Source organism: Triticum dicoccoides, chromosome 6A, assembly GCF_002162155.2.
Source record: "Triticum dicoccoides isolate Atlit2015 ecotype Zavitan chromosome 6A, WEW_v2.0, whole genome shotgun sequence".
Taxonomy (NCBI): domain Eukaryota; kingdom Viridiplantae; phylum Streptophyta; class Magnoliopsida; order Poales; family Poaceae; genus Triticum; species Triticum dicoccoides.
The window spans coordinates 339,666,503-339,682,057 of NC_041390.1; positions in this window are offsets into that span (position 1 = coordinate 339,666,503).

Below are 15,555 nucleotides of genomic sequence, written 5' to 3' on the forward strand. Positions count from 1 at the left end.
CATTGTATGAGCCTTCATGAAGCGTTTCCACGGCGCCATCTTTGCAAGAAGGGGGTGCGGGAATGGGGATCAGGATTCATGGATTCAAGGGTTGCCGGCACTAGAGCAGACGAGCCGGCGAAGCTTAATGAGGGAGACTTCAATAGTCCAAGATATTTTCATCGCAAACGGTTCCTAGAAAACAACTGTGTGTGATGTTGTAGATAAATTTGGAGTAAAGTGGCAACAAATGGTGTTTTAATTGTATGAGAAATTTTGTAGTACTAATACAACTGTCATGTTAAATTTTGGAAAATTTCAGGGGTCATTTGACCTTTCAAGACATTTAAGTGATGTTCTAGCCATTTAATGACTGTACTTGAAATTTGAATTACATTTACATGCAACAACTAACCATAACGGTCTGGAAACTCGTGTTTTGTGTACTTGTGTGCAATTTAATTCTATGTGCAGTAAATTGGAAGAAATTTTCAAACATATTGGTCTAACGGCTATGACACAATTAAGCATGGAGTGACATGGCATTTTAATTCCAAAAAATTAAAAAAATATCAGAAACACATGAAACCATGGTTGATGTAATGTCATGCCACCAAGATGATGCGGTAAAAAAATTGGCATGTTTGACGAAAGTTTTGACACACGCCCCTCACAAACCGGAGCAACTCACTTGAAGGCTCGTGGTTCCGAGAGGAAACAATGCATGTTTGATAACGAACGGGAGATAACTTCCTCTTACCGCCTTAATTTTTTTCTACGTTTAACGTGCACTAATACAACTGTCATGTGAAAATTTGGAAAATTCGAGGGGTCATTTGACCTTTTAAAGACATTTAAGTGATTTTCTAGCCATTAAATGAGCGTAATTCATATTTGAACTACATCTACATGCAACGCCTAACCATAACGGTTTGAAAAATCATATTTGTGAGCTTCTGTGCGAATTAATTCCTTGTGCAGTAAATTAGAAGGAATGTTCAAGCATATTTGTCTCACGACATGGACACATGCATATGTATGCATGGAGTGACATGGCATTTTAATTCCAAAAAATTAAAAAAATATCCGAAACAGATGAAACCTTGCTTGACGTAATGTCATGCCACCAAGATGATGTGGTAATTTTTTTTGCATGTTTGACGAAAGTTTGGACACACACCCCTCACAAACTGGAGCAACTCACTAGAAGGCTCATGGTTCCGAGTGGGAACAATGTATGTTTGATGACGAATGGGAGATAGCTTCCTCTTATGGCCTTCAATTTTTTCTATGTTTAACATGCACTACTACAGCTGTAATGTGAAATTTTGGAAAATTCTAGGGGTCATTTGACGTTTTAAAGACATTTAAGTGATTTTCTAGCTATTTAATGACCGCAATTCAAATTTGAACTACATCTACATGCAACGCCTAACCATAACGGTTTTAAAAATCATATTTGTGTACTTGTGTGTGAGTTAATTCCATGTGCAGTAAATTAGAAGGAATTTCCAAACATATTAGTCTGACGATATGGACACATGCATATGTATGCATGGACTGACATGGCATTTTAATTTCAAAAAATTAAAATAATATCAAAAACACATGAAACTTTGCTTGATGTAATGTCATGCCACCAAGATGATGTGGTAAATATATTGGCATGTTTGAAGAAATTTTGGACACCCACCCCTCACAAACCGGAGCAACTCACTAGAAGGCTCTTGGTTCCGAGAGGGAACAATGCATGTTTGATGATGAACGGGAGATAGCTTCTTCTTATGGCCTTCAATTTTTTCTACGTCTGAGATGCACTACTACAACTGTAATGTGATATTTTGGAAAATTCTAGGGGTCATTTGACCTTTTGAAGACATTTAAGTGATTTTGTAGCCACTTCATGACCATAATTCAAATTTGAACTACATCTACACGCAATGTCTAACCATAACAGTTTGAAAAATCATATTTGTGTACTTGTGTGCGAGTTAATTCCATGTGCAGTAAATTAGAAGGAATTTTCAAACATATTGGTCTCACGCATGGACCCATGCATACGTATGCATGGAGTGCCATCGCATTTTAATTTCAAAAAATTAAAAAATAATCAGAAAAATATGAAACCATGCTTGATGTAATGTCATGCCACCAAGATGATGTGGTAAAAAAATTGGCATGTGTGACGAAAGTTTGGACACACACCCCTCACAATCCGGAGCAACAAACTAGAAGGCTCGTGGTTCCGAGAGGGAATAATGCATGTTTGATGGCGAACATGAGATAGCTTCCTTTTATGACCTTCAATTTTTTATATGTTTAACATGCACTACTACATTTGTACTGTGAAAATTTGGAAAATTCTAGTGGTCATTTGAGCTTGTAAAGACATTTAAGTGATTTTCTAGGCATTTAATGACCGTAATTCAAATTTGAACTACATCTACATGCAACGCCTAACCATAGCGATTTGAAAAATCATTTTTGTGCACTTCTGTGGGAGTTAATTCCATGTGCAGTAAATTCGGAGGAATTTTCAAACATATTGGTCTCACGGCATGGGCACATGCATGGAGTGCCATGGCATTTTAATTCCAAAAAATCAAAAAATGATCAGAAAACTTGAAACCTTGCTTGATTTAATGTCATGCAAACAAGACGATGTGGTTAAAAAATTGGCCTGTTTGACGAAAGTTTGGACACACACCCCTCACAAACCGGAGCAACTCACTAGAAGGTTCGTGTTTCCGAGAGGGAACAATGCATGTTTGATGACGAACGGGAGATACCTTCCTCTTACGGCCTTCAATTTTTTTCTAAGTTTAATGTGCACTAATACAACTGTCATGTGAAAATTTGGAAAATTTCAGGGGTCATTTGACTTTTAAAGACATTTAAGTGATTTTCTAGCCATTTAATGACCGTAATTCAAATTTGAACTACATCTACATGCAACACCTAACCATAATGGTTTGAAAAATCATATTTTTGTGTACTTGTGTTTCAGTTAAAAAATCATCAGGCGATGTTAATATCTGGTGTTCAAAAATGAAAATGTAAAGATCTAGCAAGACAACCGGCCCCCACACGATTGGCACTTTATCTCGCGGCTCGAGATTTGGTAGGTGAGTAGTGGGGATCATTAATCAGACATGTTTCTATATTGGAAACCGTCGGCTATTATGTTCACACACGGATTTTGCTGTGGGAATCGTGTGTAATTCAAACTATAGTACTTGTAAATTCTGGCGACCGGCGTGTGTACTGTCCCTGTCGATCTTGATCCCGGCCGCCAATAAATACTACCTTGCTCACGTCGCCCCGCCTGCATTCTCATTTACATCCTCCCGTCGCTCGCCGTCCATCCCCCCTCTCTCTCTCTCTCTCAAATCTCTGCCATGGCACCACCGGTCTGCCCATGCGCCGACGAGGAGTCGCTGCCCCCTGAGGACACTCACTCGAATAGCAGCGACGAGGACCCCTACGCGCCGCCGGACAAGGTTGCACCGGACCCCCCAACTTTGGATTGGTTTTGGGGCCAGTACAATCTTTTTCTATGGAAGTCACTGCCGCCGGCTGAGAAAGCCAGGCAAGTGGCATTCAAGAAGTAGATGGTAGAGGAGGAAGCCAGGTACCAGGCCTATGAAGCCCGTGATGCCGCCTAGAAAAAGGAGGCAGCAGAGCTTTGGGGGCGGGCGTGTCGTCGTGCCGAGGAGGTGTACGAAGACAGGTACTTTGAGTGGAAGGTCATAGGCGCTGGCCGCCTCGTCGCTACGTGGAGGTGGGCCGATAAGCTCCAGCGTGCCACCGTCGAGGAGCTCCGGTGGGTGCCAAATGTAATGGCAAGATCTTTCGCGCGCGTCCGCCAGCAAGAGGCAGATCGGTATGTCAAGCGCTGCGAGGCGGAGGAGGCGGAGTACTGCCTCTGCACTGGGAAGACGCCACGCACCAGGGAGCTGCTGGCGAGGGGCTGTCGGAATACTGGCCCTAGGTGGGATTATTAGTTTTAGTATTGTTCATTTTCAATTTTATGCATTGTACCTAGTAGTTAAGTATCATCACGTATATGTGATGATATTATATATATATATATATATATATATATATATATATATATATATATATATATTCTATGATGAACTAATGAACAATATATATATATTATGAATTCCATTTTACTATCTGTTTTTGTATACTAATTTGAATCTAGCTGTTATCATCCACATATACAGAATGGAAAGCGTATATACACACATTGAAACATAACATATAAGAATGGAAAATAGATTACACACATTGAAACAGAGAAATAAACAAAGTAATACTATGATTTCTGTGAATACATAGCTATCCACGTCGAAACGACTTAACAAAATAAAACGCGTCCATGAGACCATGACCAGCAGCCCTTGCCTATAGTAGCTCTTGGCTCTGCCTGAACTCATGCAGGCATTCGTCCAAGAGGTCAACACACTCGCGGTACATCTGTAGCGCGATCTCGAGCTCTAAGTTGGCTATTTCATCGGAGATCACCAGCTCGAGGATGCGACAGCCATGTCCCTCTACTGTGCCAAGGTGGACACCTTGGCCAAGGAGGCGGTCAAGCCTACGGACCAGCGCCTTTGCATCCAGCGGGCCACGGACAAGGAGAACGACACCACCCATGTGAACGGCGCAGCAGGCATCTGGTGCAAGTACGGCGTGGCCGGCCTCTGGTGCAAGAACGACACTGAGGGACTCTGCCCACTCCCGGCGAGGAATGTGGGTACTGACCAGATGTGTACCCAGCTGCGATGCCGTGTCGATAGCAGGCAAGCGTCGATGGATCCGCTCTTGCTATGCGGCGCGCCGCGCCTCTTGCTCTGCGGCGGTCCAACGGTCTCGCCGTGCGGTGAGCCGCATCCTATCGACGCGGACACGCCTAGCTTGCTTTGAGGCGCGCCATCGATCATGTTGTGCGCGAGCATCAGCATGTCGGCACTAACATGCCTATCTTGATCTGCGACACTCAAGCGCTATGCGCCAAAGGTCTACTCAACCCTGGCGATGACGTGCATCACGGCGTCGTCCATCGTGTTGCCGGGGAGCGCCTCGGCCTCGATGGGCTGTGGTGCCTGCTTGTTTTCGTCGTCGATGAGGTTAATGGTAGAGGCGGCGCTTTGGTGGGTTGGCATGCTTGGAAAAGTTGGATGTGCTACAAGCTGGGCTTGTCGCCTCCGTGCATCACGCGCCGCCTAGTTTTATGCGCAATATCGCTGGGTGGCGGGAAACAGGTGAGGAAATAGCAGGAAACGGTGGCGTGTTCATAAAACGCCATCAATTAATGGAAACTTAGCATACAAGGAACAACGAGCTAGCACAAGAAGTAGATGATGATAAGATGAACACGAATCACACTAGGGAACCCGTCGGCGATGAATTCATCAATCACAAAAGGTTGAATACTAGCAAGCGTTTGCCCACAACACACACGGCTTATTCCATCACAATCAGGTCAGATGGATCAATTGTATGCCACGTATAGCATATTGTCAAAAAGTAATGCGGTAGACCTTCTTTAACATGTGTTAAAAAATAAAAAAAATAAAAAAACAAGGACCTCAAGGTTAAATTAACTCATGGGACGGGCTGTATCAGTCATTTAATTTGACAAATACGACCCATCCTATCCGTTAATTTAACATTAACACAACTTCCCATCCAGTCACCCATCTGATGGCTGCTCCAGCCTAAGCACACTTAACTTGAGGGTTCTCTTACATGAGCTACTGGTGAAACAACTAGTCCTTGCTGATATAGGATGCCTCTACGCATCCTTATGGCATATCCGGGTGACCATCCGTCCCCCAATGGCCAATAGATGTTGTGTAGATAGAGCATATCACATACGTCTTATTAGAAGCAACTGTCTATGTTATTATCAGTCTTCGGACACATTTCTGATTACAGACCTGTTTGCCGCGTATCACACACATCTTGTTATATTGAACCGTTTATGTTCTCTTGTCTCAACTCAAACAGTTCATCCGAGTGAACCGCATGCCGTATATCGCACACACCTTGATCTGGCTGATCGTTTCTTTTGTGTTGCCTAATCACGAACAGTTCATCCGAGTGAACCATATGCTGTATATCGCACACACCTTCATCTGGCTACCCGTTTCTTTTGTTCCTCCTCATTGCAAATAGTCAATTGAACTGAACCGTATGCCCTGCATCACACACGCAACTAAAATCTGAACCGTGTTTGATGCATCCTCCATCGCAAACGTTTTGCACCTTTTTTGACGGGTTTTTACACCACTGTTTGTGATTATTGCATCGCACACAGTTTCATCAAAGGGTCTTTGATCATAGTGTCGCGTTAGCAGCATACTGTAGTAGTGAGAAGACACAAGATGGGCCAAAGAAGTACCAGAGGGGTGCCCCATGGGGGGCACAACCCACCTGGGCGCGCTTGGGGGTCCAGGGGCGCCCTGGTGGGTTGTGGCCACCTCAGTGGCTTCCCACACCGTCTTCGCGCCCTATAAATACCCAAATATTCAAAAAACCCTAGGGGAGTCGACTAAACACACTTAGATCTGCCGCAATTTCTGGAACCACGAGATCCAATCTAAACACCATCCCGGAGGAGTTAATCATCCTCATTGGTGCCTCTCCGATGATGCGTGAGTAGTTCATTGTAGACCTGATACGTCCATTTTGCATCATGTTTTCCTACTGTTATTTATGATGTTTTTATCCATAATAATGCTTTTTGGAGTAATTCTAATGCCTTTTCTCTCATAATATGCAAGGTATACACACAGAGTGAGAATTCCGGCAGCTGGAAATCTGGACCTAGAAAAGCTACGTCAGGCCACCTATTCTGCAAAACTCCAAACAAGCTGAAACTTCACGGAGATTTTTATCAAATTTATGATGAATATTGGAGCAAATAACTACCAGAGGGGCCCACCAGGTGGGCACAACCCACCTGGGCGCACCAGGCAGCCCAGGGACGCCCTGGTGGGTTGTGCTCACCCAAGCCCACCTCCGGTGCCCATCTTCTGGTACATAAGTCATTCGACCTAGAAAAAAAATAAGGAGAGGACATTCGGGATGGAACGCTGCCGTCTCGAGGCGGAACTTGGGCAGGAGCACTTTTGCCCTCCAGCGGAGCGATTCCGCCGAGTGAACTTCCCTCCCGGAGAGGGAAATCATCATCATCATCGTCACCAACAACTCTCCCATCTCGGGGAGGGCAATCTCCATCAACATCTTCAACAACACCATCTCATCTCAAACCCTAGTTCATCTCTTGTGTTCAATCTTGTTACCGGAGCTACAGATTGGTGCTTGTGGGTGACTAGAGCTATAGATTGGTGCTTGTGGGTGACTAGTAGTGTTGATTACATCTTGTAGTTGATTACTATATGGTTTATTTGGTGGAAGATTATATGTTCAGATCCATTATGCTATTTAATACCCCTCTGATCTTGAGAATGATTATCATATGTGAGTAGTTACTTTTGTTCTTGAGGTCACGAGAGAAATCATGTTGCAAGTAATCATGTGAACTTGATATGTGTTCGATATTTTGATAGTGTGTATGTTGTGATTCCCTTAGTGGTGTCATGTGAACGTCGACTACATGACACTTCACCATATTTGGGGCCAAGGGAATGCATTGTGGGGTAGCAATTAGATGATGGGTTGCGAGAGTGACAGAAGCTTAAACCCCAATTTATGAGCTATTCTGTAAGGGACCGATTGGATCCAAAAGTGTAATGCTATGGTTAGAATTTATTCTGAATACTTTTCTCGTAGTTGCGGATGCTTGCGGGAGGGTTAATCATAAGTAGGAGGTTTGTTAAAGTAAGAACAGCACCTAAGCACCGGTCCACCCACATATCAAATTATCAAAGTACCGAACACAAATCAAACCAACATGGTGAAAGTGACTAGATGAAAATCCCGTGTACCCTCAAGAATGCTTTGCTTATAATAAGAAACCGTTTTGGCTTGTCCTTTGCCTCAACAAGATTGGGCTACCTTGTTGCACTTTTGCTACTACTATCGTTACTTGCCCGTTACAAATTATCTTGCTATCAAACTACTCATTTACTTACAATTTCAACACTTGCAGGCATTACCTTACTGAAAACTACTTATCATCTCCTTCTACTCCTCATTGCGTTCGACACTCTTACTTATCGAAAAGAGCTACAATTGATCCCCTATACTTGTGGGTCATCAAGGCTATTTTATGTCGCCGTTGCCGGGGAGTGAAGCGCCATTGGTAAATGGAATTTGGTATGGCAACATTTATATAGTGTGCTGAAATTTATTGTCACTTGTTACTATGGAAAACAATCATTTGAGGGGTTTGTTCGGGGTATCTTCACCTCGACCAGAACCACAACTGGCTACCCCTCAACCTACTACACCTACTGAAAATATTGAATATGAAATTCCTTTGGGTATGATGGAACAACTTCTAGCTAATCCTTATGCAGGAGATGGAACCGAGCATCGTGATATGCACTTGATATATGTAGAACAAATTTGTGGATTGTTCAAGCTTGCAGGTTTACCCGGGGATGAAGTTATGAAAAAGGTTTTCCCTTTATCTTTGAAGGGAAAAGCATTGACATGGTATAGGCTATGCGATGATATTGGATCTTGGAATTGGAATCGTTTGAAATTGGAGTTCCACCAAAAAAATTATCCTATGCATCTAGTTCATCGTGATCGGAATTACATATATAATTTTTGGCCTCGTGAAGGAGAAAGCATCGCTCTAGCTTGGGGGAGGCTTAAGTCAATGTTATACTCATGCCCAATCATGAGCTCTCAAGAGAAATTATTATCCAGAATTTTTATGCTCGACTTTCTCGTAATGATCAAACCATGCTTGATTTTTCTTGTGTTGGATCTTTTATGAAGAAGACTATTAAATTCCGGTGGGATCTTTTGGAAAGAATTAAATGCAACTCTGAAGATTGGGAACTCGACGAAGGTAAAGAATCAGGTATTAAACTTAAGTATGATTGTGTTAAATCTTTTATGAATACCAATGCTTTTCAAAAGTTCAGCACTAAATATGGACTTGACTCAGAGATAGTAGTCTCCTTTTGTGAATCATTTGCTACTCATGTTGATCTCCCTAAAGATAAGTGGTTTAAATATCACCCACCTATTAAAGAAGAAATTAAAGAACCAGTACCAATTAAGGAAGAAACCATAGTTTATAATGTTGATCCAGTTGTTCCTTCTGCTTATATTGAGAAACCACCTTTCCCTGTTAGGATAAAAGAACATGCTAAAGTTTCAACTATGGTTAACAAAAGCTATATTAGTACACCTAAAACCGATGAACAAATCAAAGTAGAACCTAGTATTGCTATGGTTAAAGATTTCTTGGAAGAAGATATGGATGGGCATGTTATTTACTTCTGCGAAGAAGCTGCTAGAATTGCCAAACCTGATAAAAAGGATAAACATAGACGTGTTGTTGGCATGCCTGTTGTCTCAGTTAAAATAGGAGATCACTGTTATCATGGTTTATGTGACATATGTGCTAGAGTGAGTGCTATTCCTTATACCTTATATCAAGAAATTATGAATGACATAGCACCTGCAGAGATAGAAGACATAGATGTTACTATTAAACTTACTAATAGAGACACTATATCACCAATTGGGATTGTTAGAGATGTTGAAGTCTTGTGTGGGAAAATAAAATACCCTACTGATTTTCTTGTTCTTGGTTCTCCACAAGATAACTTTTGTCCCATTATCTTTGGTAGACCTTTCTTGAACAACGTTAATGCCAGAATAGACTATGAGAAACAAACTGTCGGTGTTAGTTTTGGTGACGAGTCTCATGAGTTTAATTTTTCCAAGTTTAGTAGAAAGCTTCATGAAAAAGAATTGCCTAGTAAGGACGAAATAATTGGTCTTGCTTCTATTGCTGTACCACCTACTGATCCACTAGAACAATATTTGCTAGACCATGAAAATGATTTACATATGCATGAGAGAAATGAAATAGATATGATTTTCTTTGAACAACGTCCTATGCTTAAACACAACTTGCCTATTGAAACTCTAGGAGGTCCTCCTCCACCTAAAGGTGATCCCGTGTTTGAATTAACACAATTGCCAGACACTTTGAAATATGCTTATCTTGATGAAAAGAAGATATATCATGTTATTATTAGTGCTAACCTTTCAGAGCATGAAGCAGAAAGATTATTGAAAGTTCTAAGGAAGCGCCGAGCTGCTATTGGATTTACTCTTGATGATTTAATGGGCATTAGTCCCACTCTATGTCAACACAAAATTAATATGGAACCTGATGTTGTCGGTGTTCTGGGAATGGGGGTCCCCAGACTTGCCTGCCTGCGGCCCATGGAGTGGCTGAGCTAGCAGGTCTTTACGGCCCATCTTCATCAACGAGGTATTCAAGACCCTCGCGAGGCGGACAAAGCAAGACCTCCTCAGGAGCGGCCTCGCCAGGCAGGCTCACGAGGGGCAGAGAGATCAAGGCAAGGCAAACCTCGCGAGGTCCTCGTGACGTGAGCCATGACGATCGAGACCAGGCGGGCGCCAGCGCGCGCAGTGTCCTTGCTTCCTCTTTGGTGCCAAGGGGCAAGCGCAGGCGCGGAGTACCGAGGCATCAAGAAAAGGTTTCCGTATCGGTGCAAGGAGACCAAGACCAGTAGGACGGCAAGACGGAGGTCACCATGGCGCCCAAGACGGCGTCACCACCAGAGCCTTTTATAGGCAAAGACTACTTTTGTCAGGATAAGCTGTACTAGTTGTCCCCTCTCAAATTGGCCGTTGTTGGCTCCCTTCCCACTCAATATTTGCGGAGAGGACCAGGGCTATATAAGTAGAACTAGCCACCACAGTAGGGGGAAAAGGGCGAGAAAAAGGGGAGAACTCATTTAGAAGCATCTCACCCACACAAGTTCGGCAAGCACAAGAACACCTCAACCTCAGGAGGCTTTTCTTCCCCTTGTACTGTTCATCATCAGCCTAAGAGGCAATCCACCACCACCAGACTGGAGTAGGGTATTACACCACAACGGTGGCCCGAACCAGTATAAATCTTGTGTCTTTGTGTTGCAAGTTCGTGGAGTTCATCCGCGAGATCTTAGCGAGCTAGGGCGTGGATCGATAGGGAGAAAACCTTCACAAGCACCCCAGTGTTCCAACCTCGAGGGTTTTGCCGGAAGCCGTGATCCGACATTTGGCGTGCCAGGTAGGGGCTACGCCGAAGCTTCCTTCCATCACTCCGCGCCCCATTGCTTCGTTGTCTCCATGGCAGACGCGCGCTGCGCTCATGCTGAACGCCGGGCTGCCCATGCCGCCCGCGTTGCTCCGACGGCTCCCATCGGCGGGCCACCTCGTCGTTCCCCGTCGCCTACTACCAACATCACCACCGGCCCGGCGGGGAATGAGCACCAAGCATCGCCACTCCATTGCTGACCCCGGCTGCTTCTTCTTCCCATGCACGTCGCCCTCCCATGGATGCACGGGCCGCGCTCCTCATGGCGCACGAGCTCCTGCGCTACCGACCGGTCGACGACCTCTACGAGGACTGGCTCGACCGCATCGCCGAGCTTGTCCATGCCACAGGGGGCTCCCCTGCGCCGTCCCTCTCTCCGCCTCGCCCTCCGCCAGCTACGGGTGACGTAGCTCACGGAGCGCCTCCACCACCTCTGCCCCAAGACGGCGCCCTGGTGTCAAGGTGCGCGACTCCACGATGCGACCCGCAACGTCCAGCGCCCGTGCGTGAAGAAAGAAGCTGTCAAGAAGTCCCTCGACCGCAAGAAAATGCTCCGCCGCTCCTCACGCCACCGCGCCAGGACCGGCTGCGGCGGCAAAACCGCGCGCCACCTATATCGACAGGGCGCAGACGCTATCAAGACCAAGCTGCACCCCCAAGGCGGGACCTGGTGACCACATCCGGCTACCGCGCTTTCACCACCGAGCCGCGTAGCGTCGCCTGGCCGGGCAAGTTCATGCCGGATTTGCCTCCTCGCTACGACGGCACCCCCGACCCCGTGGAGTTCTTGCAGCTCTACGAGCGGAGCATCGAAGCAGCCAACAATGACGAGAAAAGTCATGGCGAACTGGTTTCCCATGCCTCTCAAGGATGGCGTCCGCTCCTGGCTCCTGAACCTGCCACTGGGCTCGATTCGATCTCCTCCTGGGACGAGATGCGCAACCGCCTCGTCGCTAACTTCCAGGGCACTCACGACCACCCGCCGGCTGCGGGTGACCTGCGCCGCGTCAGGCAGCAACCGGGAGAGACCGTCCAGAAGTACATCCAGCGCTTCAACAATGTCCGCCTCAAGATCCCCAAGGTGACGGACGAGGCCATCATCTCTGCGTTCTCTGATGGCGTCCGCGATGTCAAGATGAAGGAAGAGCTTGCTATCCACGAGGAATTGTGCACGTCCTTGGAGTTGTTCAACCTGGCGACCAAGTGCGCAAGAGCTGAGGAGGGGCGCCTCTCCCTCCTCGAGCTCCCAGCCGCAGACCCGGAGGAGAAGAAAGCCAAGGCCAAGGACGTGAAGCACAAGGGAGCAGCCGTGCTCTCAGCGGAACCAGACAACAAGCGTGGCAGAGACCAACCAGAGTTATCCAAGAGCAGCTATCCGTTCCGCACCTTCCACAACTTGAATACCCACAACACTAGCGACTGTCAAGAGCTCAAAGCCAATCGCGAAGGACGCTTCGGTCCACGCCCCGAGCGTGGTGACCGGGGCTACGGCCGAGGAGGAGGACATGGTGGTGGATGCTGGGACGACCGTGGCCCGTGCCCGGAGTGGCGCGACCGGCCTCGTGAGCACCGCTGGCAGGATCAGCCTTGCGAGGGCGCCTGGAGGGATCAGCCTCATGAGGATCGTCCTCAAGGCCATGCCGGACTCCCTCCGCTGCTGCTACCACCAAGAAGGAATGACGAACACCATCAAGACGAGGGGGCTGGGGGCTTCTAGGAACCGCGTGCTATCGCCTGCATCTGGGGTGGAGCCCAGGCCCCAGCTTCGCAGCATATCTTCAACCAGTTTGCTCGTGAAGTGAATGCAGTCCTCCCCAAGCTCGAAGCCACACACCCTCTCAGATGGTCCCACTGCCCCATCACGTTCAACTCGGCGGATCAGCTCTAGTGTGCATCTACCGCTGGAGCTCTCCCGATGCTTTGCTCCCAGTCATTAGCAACGTGCAAGTTACAAAGACCCTCATCGACGGCAGCGCAGGGCTCAATGTCCTGTCCGTCGACATGTTCGACAACCTCCAAGTCCCATATGACCAGCTTCAGCCTACCAAGCCTTTCTCAGGAGTGACCAACGGTTCCACCACACCGATAGGACAGGTCCGCCTCCCTGTCACCTTCGGGGAACGCAAGAACTACCGCACCGAGATCATCGACTTCGATGTCGCGCACATCCGTCTGCTGTACAATGCCATCCTCGGGTATCTAGCCCTAGCCAAGTTCATGGCGGTGACCCATCACGGCTACAATGTCCTCAAGATGCCGGGAAGCGGCGGGATCATCACGGTCCCATGTGAAGAAAGAGATGCGGTGTGCTCCCTCGAGCGTGCCTTCCAAGCTGCAGCAATCGACGACCCCGACAGCAAGGGCGAGGACCCTCCCGAGGTCATCCCCAAGAAAAAGAAGAAGTTGCACCGTGCAGGACCTCAGGAGGGTGGCGTCACAGCCGGAGCCTCATCAGGATCAGTGCCCGCTCCCGGGGCGCCTCCCTCCAGCGCATAGGAAGGCATGCCCGGCGCCCTTCTCGGGCAGGGCTCGGGGGCTTTCTTTTGGAAGGCCTCAGACCTTGCCCACATCACGAGGATGGCGCTTGGGAACCACTTGGAGGCGTGCTTCATGGCATGTTTCCCTCAGGAGGGCACAGGGCAAGGATCGCCCACCGTTCAGGAGTTCAACACCAAGACCACCCACGAATTGCAAGACGCAAGGGCCATGCGCGGCGATCGCGGCTCACGAGGCACAACTTCCCATCCAGGAGACGATGCCGGGCTACGCGTCTGCATCGACGTTCCAGGGCTCAACAGGGCCGCTTCTCAGGAGCTTTTCTGGCCTTCGCGCGTGGGACGCTGTGAGGGCCCACCACATAGCTACTTTCGCATGCCCTTCGGCCTGCCGAACGTGTCGTCCGCCTACCAGCGCAACTTGCAGCGCATCCTAGCATCTCAGGAGGCCAGGCACCACGCCGTCCTGATGGAGATGGAGATGGTCCTCAAGGAACTGCCTGAGTCCCCAGAGCATCCTGAGGCTCAGGGCGCCGGTGGCTCGTGAGGAGCATCCCCTTCGCTGCGCACCTTCAGCTACCCCAACTCTCCTTCGTCAACATAACCAGATGACATTTTCCAAGTTCATTTAGCTGGGAGCGCCCCTCGGGCTGCATCATTCCCAGGCCGCGTGGGTCCATCCCTATGGCATGCATCCCTTTTTATGTCTTTATCTTACCTTGTTGGGAGCGCCCCTCGGGCTGCATTATCCCCAAGCCGCTCGGGCCTGACCCAATGGCACATATCTCCCATGCACTTACTTAAGCCTGCTACTCTCATGTTTAATCTACCTATGATTACTACCTGCTCAATCGTCGCCTCCCACGGGGCCTCCTCACGCCGGCACGGCGCTGGTGCACGGGTCCGTCCTGCCATGTCGAAAAACCTAAGCCGTCGAGCTCTGGCTCGCGAGACGCCGCGCGCACGTCACCTCACCGGTCCCTCAATGCCTTCACGCTCTCGCGGAGCAACCAACAGTAGGCTGGTGACCATAACGGCAGATCGTGTTCTTCCTTGTGTTGGCTTGTAGGAAATCTCATGAGGATAAAACCAGGCGGCACCGTGAGCTCCCACCTCTTCTAAGTAATCTGCTTGGACGTTAAAAGGTGGGCTCCTGAGCATCGCGACTCAGGAGCTCTTATTGGCTCTCCAGCCCTCACCCCCTGGCCCTGACCACAGCACGCGACCTGGCATACCAGCGACGGCTGAGCTCACTCGAGGGCCGGGACCTGAGGACGTAGAGCACAAAGGAGTGCATAGGAAAGGGGAATGCTCGTATGGGCCTGACCTAGGTATGCTGCGGATGTTCGCACACAGGTCTGGCACATCACGAAGAATCGACCCCGGACCGCCAAGATAAGTCACGAGCTCAGATCAACTAATCGTTGGAACCTAGGGGACACACTCGCTGCAGTCCTGTTGCGGCAATGTCGCCTCCCTTTCTTATCTTACCACGGCTGCTTGAGCGCTAAAGGGGACCCCCTGAGCATCGTGCCTCAGGAGCTCTTACTGTACCTCGGGCTGCTCACCTCTTGGCCTTGACCATGGCACGTGACCTGGCATACCAGCGACGGCTGAGGCTTGCCTGGGGAGCGGGACCTGTTAGTGTAGAGCAACAAGTTGTTTCAAGATTGGAAAGGGAAGACCGAGCCTAAATAGGACTTGCGCTCACAAGGCTTCCATAATTGGGATAATATCGACAAAAGACATTGCAGACTCTTTACACGCCCCCACGGGGTACTTCTCAATTCCTTGCAGGGAACA